Genomic DNA, 16,940 nt, shown 5'->3' on the forward strand with positions numbered 1-16,940 from the left:
GATTTACTATCCCCACATCATCCAACCTTCTCTCTCTCTCATTCTCTTCATTCATCAGCCCCTCAAAGTACTCCTTCCATCTACTCAACACTCTCCTCGCTTGTGAGTACGTTTCCCTCATTATCCTTTATCACCCTTACTTGCTGCACATCTTTCCCAGCTCTGTCCCTCTGTCTACCAATTGGTACAGGTCCTTTTCTCCCTTTTTAGTGTCCAATCTCTCATACAACTCTCCATATGCCTTATCCTTAGCCTTCGCCACCTCTCTCTCTTTGCCATGCGCCTCATCACCTTATACACTTCTACTTTCTTCATCTCTTTGACAATCCCACTTCTTCGCCAGCCACTTTCTCTGTATACTCTCCTGTACTTCCTCATTCCAACACCAGGTCTCCTTGTCATCCTTCCTCTGTCAAGATGTCACACCAAGCACCTTTCTAGCAGTCTCCCTTACTAGCTCTGATGTAGTTACCCAGCTATTCGGTAACTCTTCACTGCCTCCCAGTGCCTGTCTTAACTCTTCCCTGAACTCCACCTCACAATCATCCTTTTTTAACTTCCACCATTTAATCCTTGGCACTGCTTTCACACTCCTCCTCCTCTTCTTGATCACCAACATCATCCTACAGACCACCATTCTATGCTGCTTAACTACACTTTCCCCTGTCACCGCTTTAGTCTCCAATCTCCTTCAGACTGGCCCTCCTACATAGGATATAATCTACCTCTGTGCATCTTCCTCCACTCTTGTACGTCACCCTATGCTCCTCCCTCTTCTTAAAATATGTATTCACCACAGCCATGTCCATCCTTTTCGCAAAATCCACAATCATCTGACCTTCTGCATTCCTCTCCTTAACACCATAACCTACCCATCACTTCCTCATCCCCTCTGTTCACTTCACTAACATACCCTTTGAAGTCCGCTCCAATCACTAGTCCCATGATAAGCAATCCCATGATATGCTGTTGATATTTTAGCATATGGAATTGACAGTTTAAAGCCCTGATTACCAAGGTTGCAGAAGTATAAACCTTTTTACCCCATCTATCCAGCGCCCTGGAGTCTCTATCAGAAGGGGTAGGATTTTTAGCAGTAGAAGCCTTAATACCCTTGGGCCCCTGAGAAATTGTTTCAAGGTCCACAACAGGATTTTTGAAAAGGAATTTGTGGGAGTCAGGAACCATGTAGTATCTGTCTGGCTTACAAGGGGCCAGAGGCAGGGAATCAGGGGCCATACTGGATTCTGAAAACACATCAACAATGTCTAGTACAGGAGGTATAGCCAAAGGCCTATGCTGAGGAAGAAGAAGGAAATCCCTAAGCCTCTTTTTGGATTCAGAAAAATAAATGCTCCCTTAAGGTATGTAAAGTTTCCCCAAAAGAGTAATCTTCAGGGGGAGAAGTAGAAGGAATGGAATCCTCTGCATCAGAATCCTCATAAGTAGGTATGGACAAATCCCGTTCATTAGAAGAGTCAGAAGAAACAGAGTCCTGTTGAGAAGATTCATAGTCAAGTTCAGCCTTAGGCCTCTTAGAAAGTGGGGGGGAAAGGGGCCTGAACATGTGGCCTGGGCGTCGGTCTTTTACACACAGATCAAGATTTTGACTTTAATATTGAAGGTGGTGTCTGTTTAATATACAAATCTGTAAGCCTGAATACACCCTCAGAAGCCGGTGCCTGCACAGCGGCTCTGGACCCATCCAAGGTAGAGACATCCGCGGGTTCCACAGGTGAAATGGGTGTCAGTAGAGGCCTGCGAATCATGCGAATCAGAAGTAGCGGATATCAGGGGCTGCAAAAGCGCCTCACTGAGTACCAGCGAACTGGTGACTGGCTTAGAAGCGTCGTCGGCAGTTTTGGACCTCAACGGCCCGTCTCTGTCTTTTTCTTTGCACTTCTTCGGTATTCCAGTAGTCAGATGGCTAACCGGCATCATTTCTGGATAATTAAATCGAGAACTGAAATATTTAGAAGCAGAAATGTACCGACGACAGTGCGCTGATTAAATAAAGCACAAAACTAACAGCAAGGTACGTCGTGGTCAGGGCCTAAGCAAGGAATACAGTACAAATGAAAATCCTTATGAGGTATTTGCTTCCAACAAGTAATACAATTATTAACTTTTACTGACATCGGAATGAGCAAGAAAAAGTTCCCCAACGGGGTACTTAGCTTTTAGTCGAAGACTTCGGTTCTGAAACTCGAAAACGAAAATTTCAGGAGTCGGCTGACCGGCACTTGCGAACTGCTTCTGCTTCGGGCACTGCGCGGAAAGAAAGACTGATGTAATGGTGTCGGCTGCATGTTTTATACCCCTGACGACCTGACGTCATGGAAGAAGGGACAGCAACCAATGCAAGACCCAAGACTTTGTTAATCAGGCCGACTGAGGGCAACCTGTCAGCAGATTACCCAAATGTAATGACTGCAACAGTGAAACACGAAGAACATCTGCTTAAGCAGTGGATGAGAGAAGAGGGGTGGTTCTGTGTTATAATGAGCTGAGATGGCTGAGGCGTGAATTTTTATGGAGGAGAAAGACAGGTCCTTATGAAGCATCTCAGTTCAGTATTGTGAAATCTGAGGTAAATTGGGCACTTTTGTGCTCATCCCTTGAGACTGGTTCCAGGCACAGAATCTTTTCCATTTTTCAGTGTAAGACTTTCTAGTACTAGGCCTCCTTGCCTCTAAAATATCCATCACTAGTTTACTGAGGGATGGTAAAGGAGAAATTATGTAATTAACCAGGCTGCTAGATTCAGTGTTTGAAGCTGAGGGTGCAGAATTTGGTTCTCCTGCTGAGACAATAGAGTAGGAGTCTGAGGCAGGTGCCTTGGGGCCAACAGTGACAAATTGCACAAGAGGGGGTACCAGTGTTGGCATGGCCAGTCTGGTGCAATCAAAATCGTCCTTGGTTTGTCTTGTTTGATCTTTAGTAGTACTTTGGAGAGCAGAGGCAGAGGAGGAAAGGCATAAACTGACAGGTTTTTCCAGCTGAAGGACAGAGCATCCACTTTCCAGGCTTGTTTGTGGGGAGTCCTTGTGCAAAATTTGTCCAACTGATAGCTCTGGGGGGAGGCAAACAGGTCTATATCTGAGCTCCCCCATTTGCTTGTCAACATGTTGAAAATCCTTGGTTCCAGTTTCCACTTGTGTGGGTCCATGAGGTTTCTGCTTAGCTCGTCTGCCAGTGTGTTTAGTTTTCCTGGCAGGAATTGAGCTTGTAGATACACTTGATAGTTCAGGGCTGTGTTCCACAATGCCATGGCTAGTCTGCAGAGGGGGTAAGAATGTGTACCCCCTGCTTGTTTATGTACCACATAACAGTGGTGTTGTCCACCTTTATCATTAATTGTCCTGGAAAAATGTGGTCCTTGAAGGCTGTCAGAGCATTCTGTACAGCTAACATTTCTTTTTGATTGATATGCAGGTGCATTTGACTAGGGTTCCATTTGCCCTGAATGCACTTCTCTGCCAAATGAGCCCCCCCATGCATAATCTGATGCATCTATTGTTAGGGTGGCAGGGGGTGATGTGAATGGTAGCCCCTTGTTTTGGTGGCAGGCCTCTGCCCACCACAGAAACTCTAGGCGTAGGCAAGGTATGATAGGAATAATTGTTTCTAGATTCTGAGAATGATGGCACCATAGGCTTTTTAGATACCATTGTAGTTTCCTCATATGCAGTCTTGCATATGGAATTAGAAGAATGCAGGAGGCCATGAACCCCAGGGCTTGTAGTATTTGCCTTGCAGATAGTAGGGGTTTTGTGGCCACTTGTTTGAAGTAGGTTGTCAAATTAATTTGTTTCTCTGGCATGAGGTAAGCCATCTTGGAAGTTGTATTCAAGCTTGCTCCCAGGAATATAATTTGTTGACAGGGTACCAGGTGTGATTTCTTTATGTTTATAGTGTTCCCCAGAAAAGTCAGCACCCTTTGAACGAAGGCCAGATGATTCAAAAGTATGTCCTGGCTTTCTGCCTGAATTAAACAATCATCCAGGTATGGGTATATTTGAACATTTCTTTGCCTGCAATATGCAATGACTGGGGCTAGGCATTTTGTGAATACCCTGGGTGCAGTAGATAAGCCAAAGGGCAGTGCAGAGAACTGGTAGTGATTGTAGCCTGCTTTGAAGCGTAGGTATCCTCTGCAAGATTCCCTGATTGGGATGTGCAGGTATGCTTCCTTTAAATTGAGTGTAGCCATCCAGGCATCTTTTCCTAGCATGGGAAGCAACTGGTAAAGAGTCAGCATCTTGAATTTTGGAATCACCAAATAAGTGTTTAGAGTAGACAGGTCCAGGATTGGATGCCATGAATTGTCCTTTCTGGGTACCAGGAAAAGTCTTGAGTAGAAATCTTGCCCTTTTTCCTCTTCTGGTACAGTTTCATGCTGGGCATAACTTCTGAAGCTGCTTCCTCAAGGGGAGTCAAAGTAGACGGCTCTAACAGATGTCCCTCAACTCCTAAATCAGAGGCTAGTAAGAAGTCCAATGGCAGAGAGGCAGAAGTACTAGGCCTTGACATCTTGGCCTTTTTTTGTGGCAGTTCTGCTGGGGTGGCCAACTCAGGATCCATCCTGAGCACTAGCTTTTTTTAACCTGTTTTTTTAAATATAGATTTAGGGCGGCCAGACAGCTTCTGAGGGTCTTGGGTATGAAGAATTGACAAACAGGGCAAGAGGTATGGTCGTGTTCTTGGCCTAGGCAGAAAATGCAATGGTCGTTTGTACCCTTATGCGGAATCTGGCACCTGCATCGGCATTTATCCTTCTTAGCGGACACCAGCTAACAGTTGGGTACAGCAAACCAAGTTCAAGCAAGAATTAAAAAAAAATCCCAATGGAGTACTTAGCTTTAGATGTCTTCAAAGAAGAAGATTGAAGCGTTCAATGTGATGGTCAACTGCGGATGAAAAGTTCTGAGGTCTGTGCGTGCAGACAGCACATTTTAGGTCCCTGGTTTATGGCCCTACGTGTGATGTCCCACACACCTACAGCAACCAGGCTTAAACTTTTGTATAAGGAGCCGACATTCGGGTTCCCTGAGGGAATCCCACACTAAGAATACTGCAACATAGGAACAAGAGGACATCAAGAAAATAACTTGGGGAAGGAGCAGAAGATAAAGGGTTAAAGAACAATCTTTATTGCAAACCATTTAAAGATATATAAAAATATACAGTAAAAATGAGAAACACACACACACAAATATATATATATATATATATATATATATATATATATATATATAAATATATATAAATATAAATATATATATATATGGGTTCACTACATAATCTCGAAAGTGTGAAATACTGAATTTAAAAATCTCGAGACTATACAGCCGAAAGCCCTAAATGCTGAAAGACCAGAAGCGCGAAATTCGAAATCCCGAATGTACAACAGACATACAGCATACACACAACTCCCCCCACAATCAAACATATCACCCTACACTACAGATAAGATGGGGGCAAGCCCCGCTGCACCCCCCAAGTGGGAGGCTGCACACCCCACACCCTCCCCCTACTTAAATATACTAACTCTGAGATTGCACAGACAGACACACAAGGGAAACTCACACCCACACATTTTATAGTCCCTCACACACACACACACATCACAGTCACAACACACACTAACACACACTAAAGCCCCTAACCAACACACTTACACATAGATACTTACCTGAATTCCACCTATCCATCCACAAACTGCAACATCAGAAGCGCTACTTCAATATCTCCGCACATCGGGATTTTGAATTTCGTGCTTCTGGTCTTTCGGTAATTAGGGCTTTCAGCTATAAAGTCTCAAGATTTTGAAATTCGGTATTTCAAAATTTCGAGATTATGTAGTGGACCTATACATACATATATATATATATATATATATATATATATATATAGCTATATAGATATAGAGATATATATATAGATAGATATATATATATAGATATATATATATATATATATAGATATATATATATATATATATAGATATATATATATATATAGATATATATATATATATAGATATATATATATATATTTGTAGAAACACACTTATCCCACTTTTAAGCACTAATAGATCTGCAATATGCTGGTGGCAGCAAACAAGATCCGAGGTAGCTGGTTCAATACAGGGAATTATGGATAATGTACCAGATCCAAAGTTTTAAAGTGGCTGAAGTTGGATCTGATGACTCACATGTTGAGGAACAGATAGAAAAAACATTATGAGATCAAAGAGGTTAAAAACAGGAAAACAAGAGGTGATGCATCGAAGAAATTGTGAAAGAAAAGAAAACATCTTACATTTTGGAGAAACAGAAGGACCTCTTAAAGCCATACTAAAAACAGCCAAGTCTCTACGAAGGAAAGAACTTGCAAACCTATTGCAATAAACTGTTTGTTCCATTAAGACAGACATTCACCATTAGAGAGACTGGCATATTCAGCCAAGACTACCAATTTCACTGTTAAAGTGTGGGATCCAGTGTTAAATGAAACTTACCAATTTAAAGCAGTTATGTTTCCAAAGTTTAAATGTAATACATTGTAGAGTAGACTCCATACGAGTTGGCAATAACCTGCAATGGTTGATTTTGCCGATTGTCACTGATGTAAATCCAAACAACAAGAAAAAGAGAGCACCCCAGGACTATTTTTCTTCCTACTACAGGCAGGCTTATGTGAAATGAAAAGGACATTTTAAGTCTGAACTGATTTATAAAACAATTTATCCAAGTACAGTACAAATCAGATTGTGTTGACTGTGAAAACAGTTTTGCTTATGTGTACATGAACTGTTTTACTCTATAAATTTAATATAAGCTAACCATTGTAAAAGGAATAATGCGTTCTAATTTTATAAAAAAAAATTAGAAGGTGCATGCTAAATGCTTTTATTTTTAGTTTATTACTGTTTACTATCTCTCACCTTTTACTAATTGTTTCTGTTGGCAGTCATTATTCCCATAGCCTCGTAGCACACAGCACAATGTTGTGAATGGGATGATTCAGCACTCATTCTACAGATGCTCATTAAGGCATTTGTGGACAGAAGGAAAGGGAGCTACAGGCCATTCCACAGGGAGGACTTTATAAGCCAGAGGGCTCATCCAAGGGGGAATACATAGACAGGGAGGGAGTTCTCATGGTCTTTGTCCAAGCTCAGTGATTAGGCTTTTTTGAATCCTCCAATTCCCTCTTCTAAGGGCACAAAGGTAAAACCTCCTCTAACCATAACTCTGGGATGGGTGAAAATTGCAAAGGACATGTATACGTAATGGGTGACTGCCAAAGAATGGGTCACAGAATCTTAGCGTAAAGGGGAGCTCTCACTGAAGGCTGTGTGGCATCAGGAAAGACCTATGCAGGGTCAAGTGATACTATCAAGATATACACCGTAAAGGTGCACTCCTCTGAATACAGTCACACCAGGTGTTGAACATCTGGTGTATATCCAAAACTGGGCCTGTATCCTGGGCTGCATTTGCGTGGAAGGAACCAGTGGAACCCTTTCTCAACTTAGTGTAGTCTGGTCTGCTAGATTTCAGGGTGTTGTCCTATGGGGGAACAAATCCCAATTTCAAAGGCCTGATTACAGAAGACTTGCTCTCAGTGTAAGTGGCTTACTCTGGACTGAACTTTCCCAGATTTCAAAAGACGTGCTCTCCATAGCCTGCACTCACAATCTCCCTCAGTTCTTTTGACATGGGCTTAGTGCTACCACTTTTGTCGAGATTCCAAAAGACTTGCTCTCAGTGTAAATGACTTATGCTGAGGTGGCTAATATGGGGACCAGATTCCAAAAAGACTTTCTCTTTGTGCAAGTACCTTACTCTGGTATAATATAAATATAAAGTCAATTACTTTAGTGTAATACACCAGAGTATGTAATTTACTCTGTAGGAAGAATTTGGAATCTGGTCCCTGGTATAAGTCTGCTTTTGCACATAGGCCTTACAGTGAAATAAGTAACATACATTGAGACAGAGTATTTTGGAATTGTGGCAGGCTTACACTGGAGTAAGTCACTGCCCTGGAGAACAAGTCTTTTGGAATCTGGCTCCAAGTGTCAGCACCAAGCCCATGTCAAAAGACCTGACAGCAATTGCTCTTCTAGTGCAAGCTATATACAGTGCTCAACTCTGCTTCAGGTACATGACTGTGGATAAGATGGAGTGAACAGCCTAGGAAATGACTTGAGGCCCGCAAGACGTACAATGTAACCACCTTGAAAGGCATCGACAAACAATGGACACATACTTGACCAAACTCTGTTCAAGGAGGACATTGTAGTACTCAGGGTGTCCTCAAAGGTCCATTTATCTGGAGGATGGTGTTACCACCACCTAGCCTCCTGCCCCTCAGTTTCCTCAATGTACTGGCATTTGGCAGGGACCTGGTAAGAGACCCTACTGCCACTATCTTGAGTGAAATCAGGTATGATTCTAACTTCTTCCACTTCCATCTCCATGTTGCCTGGTTGAAGTATGGGAAATTATGGTAGGATATGGCAACACACCATTCACCAAAGCAACACAGTGTCCTATGATATGGTACCTGCAGAAAATCTAACATGTATAGCCTTAACGTTGGGGCCCTTTCTAAAAAGAATGAAGAAATTAAATGTGCAAGTGGCAGGAAAGAACTGTGTAGAGCAAAAGTCAGCATGCTCTCCTAGTCTGGCAAATGACACCATCAATGCACAATACAGCAGGAGTCAGATGCATCCACAGGTGACAAGCTCAAGGATAAGGAAAACAGTCAAGCTGCGACAGCAGAGGAGCCCCCCCAAGTCAGATCTTCTGCATTATTTGAGGTAACCATATACATGTAGGAGAAAGGACTTTTTTTTTTTTTTTTTGCAGACGATAATTGCCCTTTAGCTAAATCACACCATGCAATATGAAATGACACTGGTGGAAGCAAAGATGATGGTGAAAATGAATTCTAGGAAAACATGGTATTTTTCCACAATACAGGTCTCTAGTGAGTCATGTCCATTTATGGGACCATAAAAACAAAAAAAAAATAGACTGATGCAAAGTGTGCAGCACGAAGCTAATAAAATTAAAGGAGTGGAAGGCTCTGGGTTTCTAGAAGAGATTTAGAAAAGTGGATACATACATTTCAGCTGAGAGAAAATGAAGGATAGTTACCGTTTGTGGGCATGTGGGAGATGCAGTGTTGAACAGAAAAGGGACAGAGCCAAGGATGACGGGTGAATGAGAAAACTGAAAGTTATGTACTTACCATAATGTTAGATCCATGTTGTCTGATTTTTGTCCAGTTTAACATATAGGTTGTCTGATTCAACTGGATCCAACCTCAATGCCAACTACGAAGCTTCTTTGGATCCAGTGCTCTGACTCCTCCCCTACCCATAACTCTCTAGACTCTACCTTAACTGCTCAGATCAAGTTTGCCCCCCACTCTTTATGATACAGAAGAAAAGTACAGTTGTGTACACTTACCATAAATGTAGATGTTTGAGTGTATTCACTGTTGCAGTCATCACACGTGGGTTACCCTGCCAGGGGTATCCCTTAGTCGGCCCGAATACCAGAGGCTTAGTATTTCTGAGTCAGTTGCTGTCACACCAGAACAGATGTCAGATAGTCGGGGTATAAAATCAGGCAGCAGACATTACATCGGTTTTTCTTGCACCAAATGTTAGGACCCTCTCCAAATAGGGAGCTAGGTTATGGTGGAAGAACACCATCAGTAGAAAGTAAAAACCAAAAATTTCCTGTAAGGAGTGAGGAAGACAGAGACAAGGGGGGGTGTAGGGTGGGAAACCAGGACTGCAACAGTGAATACACTCGAACATCTATATTTATGGTAAGTGTACACAACTGCACTATGTTCTTCATGTTTCACTGTTGCAGTCATCACATTTGGGTTGATTCCCAAAGCTGAAGAAAAGGGGGGAGGCAGTCAAGAAGACTGGGGGCTGGCTAGGATGCCCTGCAAGACTGCGGTTGCAAAGCCTGCCCTGGATTTGGAGAAGATAGGCAGGTGGTAATGCTTGGTGAAGGTATGAACAGAAGTCCATGTTGCAGCCTCCAGGATTGTCCCTGGTAGGTACCCCTCTGAGAAAAGCTGCAGAGGTGGAGGTTGCCCCTGGTGGAATGCATCCTGACCTCCTTAGTGGGTGGTTTTCCATGTTGTTTGTAGCAGAAATGGATGCAGTGTGCTATCCATTTAGAGAGTGTTTGTTTGGATATGGCCTTGCCCTCTGCCCCTGCTGCAAAGCTGACTAGCAATTGGGTCAGTTTTTCTAAAAGATTTAGTCTTATCCAGGTGGAATCTAAGCTGTCTGTGCACATCTAGAGAATGCAAAATCCTTTCCCCCTTGTTTTGTGGGTTAGGGAAAAAGGTGGGCAAATGAATATTGAGAGCCACACTGGACACCACTTTAGGCATGAAAGTTGGGTTAATCCTGAGGGAGACTCTGTCAGCATGGAAAATGATGAAGGGTTCTAAAGCCATTAGTGCTTGTAGCTCTGAAACTCTTCTAGCTGAAGTGATGGCCAGAAGCAAGGCTGTTTTCCAAGAGAGGAATTTTAACTCTGCTGAAGCTGCAGGCTCAAAGGGGGTAAGTGTGAGCTTTTCCAACACAAAGTTAAGGTCCCAAGCTTGGGTAGGAGCTCTTCTGGGTGGCCTTAAATTGTTAGCCGCTCTTAGGAACTGTTTGATGAGAGGGTTAGAAAAAAGAGGTGGCTCTATGCTGTAATGAGCAGAGATGGCAGAGGCATGAATTTTAAAAGAAGAGAAGGATAGGCCTCTGTGTAGCAGGTCTGCTAGGTAATCCAGGATGAGAGGTAGGGAGGGCTGTGCTGTTTCAGCTCCTTTAGCCTGGATCCAGGTGCAATACCTTTTCCACTTGTCAGCATAGGATTTTCTAGTGCTGGGGCATCTGGCCTGACGTACAACATCCAGGACTTGTTTGCTTAGGCTGGCAACTGGAGGAGAGGTCAGGGAATAAGCCATGCTGCCAGGTTCAGGGTCTGTAGTTGTGGATGCATGAATTCTCCATTCTTCTGAGTCAGAAGAGTTAGGATCTGGGGTAGGTGCCATGGTGGCAGGGGTGACAGGCTGTGCAGCAGTGGATACCAGTGCTGGCATGGCTAGTCTGGGACAATCAAGACTGCCCTTGGTTTTTCCTCCCTTATTCTGAGCAGTACCCTTGAAATTAGTGGTAGAGGGGGAAATGCATAGAACGAGAGGTCGACCCATTGGAAGGATACAGCATCCACTTTCCAGGCTTTGCTGTGAGGTTCCCTGGTACAGAATTTGCTGAGCTAGTGATTGTTGTGGGAGGGAAAGAGGTCCACCTTCGGGGTGCCCCACTTCTGGGTTACAAGGTTGAAGGTGCTGTGGTTTAGCTGCCACTCATGTGGGTCTAGGAGATTTCTGCGTAAGCTGTCTGCCAGAGAGTTTTGGAAACCTGGCAGGAATTGTGCTAACAGGTGAATTTGCATGGCTGAATCTGTGTGCTAAAGGGTCATAGCTAGCCTGCAGAGAGGATAGGAGTGAGTTCCTCCCTGCTTGTTGATATACCACATCACTGTGGTGTTGCCTGTTTTGATCAGGCCCCGGGAAGAGTAGGGTTCTAAAAGCTGTCAGAGCGTGCTTAACAGCTAGCATCTCTTTTTGGTTGATGTGCAGATGGATTTGATTTGGGCTCCAATGGCCTTGAATGCACCTGTCGTACAGGCATATTCTGATGCATCTGTGGTTAGGGTCTGGGTGGCGTAGGGTAGTGAGAAGGGAAGACCCTTGTTGTGGTTGCATGCTGCTGCCCACCAAAGAAAATCTTTCCTTAGACAGGGTATCAAAGGTATGATAGTTTCCAGGTCCTGTGAGTGTTGACACCAAAGGCTTTTTAGGTACCATTGTAGTTTCCTCATATGCAGTCTGGCATATGGAATGAGTAGAATGCAGGATGCCATAAACCCTAGAGCTTGCAGGATTTTCCTTGCAGATAACTGGGTTCTGGTGGCTAGTTGAGAGAAGTAGCCTGTCAGGTAGGCTTGTTTTTCTGGAGTAAGGAATGTCATCTGGGATGCTGTGTCCAGGCTTGCTCCCAGGAGTGGGGACTAGTTTGGATTTGTTTTCGTTTATAGTACACCCCAGGGAGGTCAGTAGGTCCTTTACAAAGGTCAGGTGCTGTAACAATTTTTCCTGACTGTCTGCCTGCCTGAATCAGGCAGTCGTCCAAGTAGGGGTAAATTTGGATATTCCTTTGTCTGCAAAAAGCAATGGCAGGAGCCAGGCATTTTGTGAAAACTCTGGGAGCAGTGGATAAGCCAAAAAGAAGCACAGAGAACTGAAAGTGCATAGATTCTGCCCTGAAACATAGATATTTCCTGCAAGAATCCCTGATTGGGATGTGTAGATAGGCCTCATTTAGGTCTAGGGTGGCTAACCAAGCATCCTTGGAAAGCATAGGGAGAAGCTGCTGGAGGGTGAGCATTTTGAATTTTGGTATCACCAGGAAGGTGTTTAGAATTGATAGAGTGAGGATAGGGCACCAGGTGCCCTTTTTTCCTGGGCACCAGGAAAAGCCTGGACTAGAAACCTTGGCCTATCTGGTCTGCAGGAACAGGCTGTACTGCTCTCATGGAGAGAAGGGACTGTACTTGTTTTTTGGCCTCTGCCCACTGGTTTGGATGAAGATCTGGGAACCCTTTTGGGGTTGGCAGAGTGTGGAAATAAAATTTTTATCCCTGGGACACTGTTGAGTACCCATTGGTCGTTGGTAATACAGGCCCAGTTTTTTTACACGGGAGGAGAGTTTTTCTCCTAGGGGCACAAGCAGGTGGGCAGAGGTAGGGGGTTGAGGTGTACAGTCATTGTGAATTCTTTCTATAAGGGGGTGGCTTAGCACTCCCTGTTTTTGAAGTGGAGGAACTCCATTGCTTAGATCTCTGTATTCCCTGGGACCGCTGTCTGGGGGGGGGGGGGTCTGCTTCCTCTAGGTCTTGTCTGAGCTGGCCTAGAGGGGGCTGGAAAGGACCAGTGCTCTGAGGGGCACTGCCTACTGAACCTTGGTGGCTGGACCTGCAAGAAGTCCTTAACTGTCTGCATGGAGTTTGCTTTTTCTTCCATCTTTTTAAGACCTCTTCTGCCTTGGTGCCAAACAAATTGTCTTTGTGCAATGGTGTGTCCAATAGTTTTGATTTGGCATGGTCTGGCAAGGTCTGTTCCTTAAGCCAAGCATGCCTTCTAAGTACAGAGCCTGTGACTGCTGCCCTGCAAGATGCTTCTAGGGCATCAAAGTCACATTGCAAGGTGTGTCTAGTGATTTGGCTTGCAGAATGCATAAGCTCCTGTAATTCTTTATTTTCTGCACAAGCAGGAAAGGTAGATATTTTTTGTTTGAGGAGTTCCATGGTATGTTGCTGGTATTTCACTATGTGGAACTGACAATTTAGTGCTCTAATGGCAAGAGTTGCAGAGGTGTATACTTTTTTACCCCATCTGTCTAAAGCTCAGGAATCCCTGTCCAAGGGGGTGGGATTCTCATCTGTGGTTGCTTTTATTGCTTTAGGTCCTTGGGAGATGACCTCTGGGTCAGCAGTAGGATTTTTTAACTGAAATCTGTGCGAGTCAGACACTCTGTAATACCTGTCAGGTTTCCTGGGAGCAGGAGTAACAGTGTCAGGAGTTAAAATGGATTCCATAAAGACATCATCCACAACATCCAAGACAGGAGGCATGGCTAAAGGTCTGTGCTGTGGCAGATCTAAGAATTCCCCTTTGTCTCTTTTTGGACTGAGGGTAGTCCTGACATTCCCATTGGAAATGCTCCCTTAAAGTATGTAGGGTTTCACCAAATGAAAAATCCTCTGGAGGAGAGGCAGAAGGAATGGATTCCTATGCATCTGAATCCTCATAAGCAGATAAGGGTTGCATGTCTTCATATTCAGAAACCTCAGAGTCATCGGACTCCTGGTCAGACAAAACTGCTAGGGACAAGTCTCTTTTTCTTTTGGAAGGAGTAGGCTGACTTCCCCTAATAAGCATGATAAGGTCTTCCGCCATTTTAAGCACTTGAGATTGAGGCATGGAAGCAGGTGCCTGCACTTGGTTCATCGTTTTTTTAGGCGTAGTTCATACCCTGGGCCTTAGAAACTTGGTAGTTTTAGAAAGAACTGAAGATGAGAAAGAAGTCGGTTTGTGTCGAGTATCGGTAGTGTGAAGAACTACCTCAGAAGCCAGTGCCTGCTCAGCAGCTCCAGACCCATCCAAGGTAGAGACATCCACCGGGATCCTTAGTCAAAGAAGAGTCTCACTGCATACTGGACTCTGAATGGGTCTTGGTAGCGGCCTGCGAATCTACAGAAGCGGGCATCAGGGGCTGCGAAAGTACCTCATTGAGTACCGGCGAACTGGCAACTAGCTTAATGGAAGCATCGTCGGCAGTTTTGGACCTGTGCGGTCTTGTCACTGCCAGTATCCTTACGTTTTTTCAGAAGATCAGTAGTTGGATGGCTTATCGAAGCCATTTCGGAATACAGAGAAAGAGAGCGAAAATATTTAGCTACTATAAGGGCCCAACGATGTATAGTTCTGGTGTTAAAGCACAAAAGCGACAGCAAGGTACGTCATGGTCTGGGCCTGAACAACTGACGCAGTAAGAATGGAAGTCTCATTGTGGTATTTGCTTTCCACAGGCGAGACAATTAACTTTTTCTGACATTGGTTAGAGCAAGGAAAAAGGATCCCCAACGGGGTACTTAGCTTTAGAAGACTTCAACTTCACTTCGGAAATGAAACTCAGGTAGCGGCAGACTGGCAGTTGTGCAAACTGCTTCTGCTTCGGGCTCCTCAGCAAGAAAGGCTGATGTAATGGTGTTGGTTGCCTGATTTTATACCACTGACTACCTGACGTCAGTCCTGGAGCAACAGTAACCGACACAGAAATACTAAGCCTCTGGTATTTGGGCCGACTGAGGGCTACCCCTGGCAGGATAACCCTAGTGCGATGACTGCAGCAGTGAAACACGAACATTTGCCCTAGTTGAATGGGCTTTTGGTTTACCAGGTAAAGGTAAATTCTTATTATAAACAAAAGAGATGCAGTCTGACAGCCATCTGGAAAAAGTAACCTTGGTAACTGTGTTCCCAAACTCTGGTTTAGAAAATGAAATTAACAACTGATGGTCTTTCCTGAACTGCCTTTTCCTGTGGATATAGGATCTGAGCTGCCTCTATACATCTAACATATGCAGCAAGTATTCTCCTTTGTTTGAATACCTGGGAAAAAGATTAACTTCAAATGCCACCAGAGAAATAAAACTAACACTGCTCACCAAAACGAAATAAAACACTGCTCACCAAAATGAAATAAATAGAAATAAAAGACATGTTAGTTCTAAAAGAAACTATCTTTGTAAAATACTAGATATGGAGGTTTACATAAAAGAGCCTGTAACTCTGAGATTCATCTGGCTGATGTCACTGCCACCAGGAGAATTATTTTCCAAGTAAGAAATTTTGGATCTGCTGTGGTAGTGGGTTCAAAATGGTGCCTGCATCAGAGCATGAGCATAATGGTGATGTCCCATGGAGGGGATAAGGTCTGCAATGGGATGTCTTAGTAGAAAGGTACCTCTCAGGAAAGCTTCGGAAATTTTCAGCGAATCTATTGGAATGTCTATGTCCAACATGAAAATTTGAAATTGCATCCAACTGTACATGGACAGTGACAAAGCTGGAACCTTTATCGAAGGGATCAGATAAAACTTCTAATATAGATGGAAAAGCTGCTGAAAAAGGATCCAGGCCTTTAGAGTAGGCCCAAATCAAGCATTTCTTCCATCTACTCTGGTAAATTTTTCTAGCTAACGATTTCTGAGAAGCAGAAGGAATATTGACTACTGCAGGGGAAAAGTGCAGTTGTGTACACTTACCATAAATGTAGATGTTCGAGTGTATTCACTGTTGCAGTCATCACATTTGGGTTATCTGCTTGCAGTAGCCCTCAGTCGGCCTGATTAACAAAGTCTTGGGTCCTGCGTCGGTTGCTCTCTTTTCTTCCACGATGTCAGGGGTATAAAACATGCAGTCAACGCCATTACATCAGTTTTTCTTGCTCCAGATGTCAGCTGCTCCCTTAATGGGAAACAATAAAACATATGAACAAATATACAAGGATATACCTCCAATACAAAAGCAAATACACCAAAAAGCTTTTAAGCATAGTAAGAATAGTAGAGGTATAGCCAAAGAAATTAGGGGGCTGGAGGGAGGGTAACCAGGACTGCAACAGTGAATACACTCGAACATCTACATTTATGGCAAGTGTACACAACTGTACTATGTTCTTCATCACATTTGGGTAGATTCCCAAAGCTAAGGATGGGAAGAGTAAGTTAGATAGCATTAGGACCAGCTATAAGACCCTGCAAGACTGCAGTGGCAAAGACAGCTCTGGACTTGGAGAAAATTGGCAAATGGTAATGCTTGGTGAAAGTATGTACAGAACTCCAGGTAGCGGTGTCTAGGATGGCACTGGTGGGAACACCTCTGAGAAAGGCTGTAAAGGTAGATGCAGCCCTGGTTGAATGGGGTCTGATCCCCTGTGGGATAGGTTTTCCATGGTGCTTGTAGCAGAAATGAATGCAATGGCCTACCCATTTAGAAATGGATTGTTTTGAGACAGCCTTCCCCTCTGCCCCTGCAGTAAATGCCACCAGCAGTTGTTCAGATTTCCTTTGAGATTTAGTCCTGTCCAAGTAAAATTTAAGTTGTCTGTGCACATCTAAGGAGTGGAGTATCTGCTCCCCTTTGTTCTGTGGATTGGGAAAGAAGGTTGGCAAATGAATGGACTGATTGAGAGCCACAATGGATACCACATTGGGCATGAAGTAGGGATTGGTTCTGAGGGACACCCTGTCCACATGAAAGATGAG

At 43.8% G+C, this 16,940-nt stretch overlaps 1 protein-coding gene across 1 annotated transcript in view; it reads right to left on the bottom strand.

The window, feature by feature from the left end:
* DLG3 (discs large MAGUK scaffold protein 3) overlaps nucleotides 1-16,940 on the bottom strand; it is a 3,698,230-nt gene that overhangs the window by 586,064 nt on the left and 3,095,226 nt on the right. The window lies entirely within an intron of this gene.

This window comes from Protopterus annectens, chromosome 15.part0, assembly GCF_019279795.1.
Source record: "Protopterus annectens isolate FY-2018-M chromosome 15.part0, PAN1.0, whole genome shotgun sequence".
NCBI lineage: Eukaryota > Metazoa > Chordata > Ceratodontiformes > Protopteridae > Protopterus > Protopterus annectens.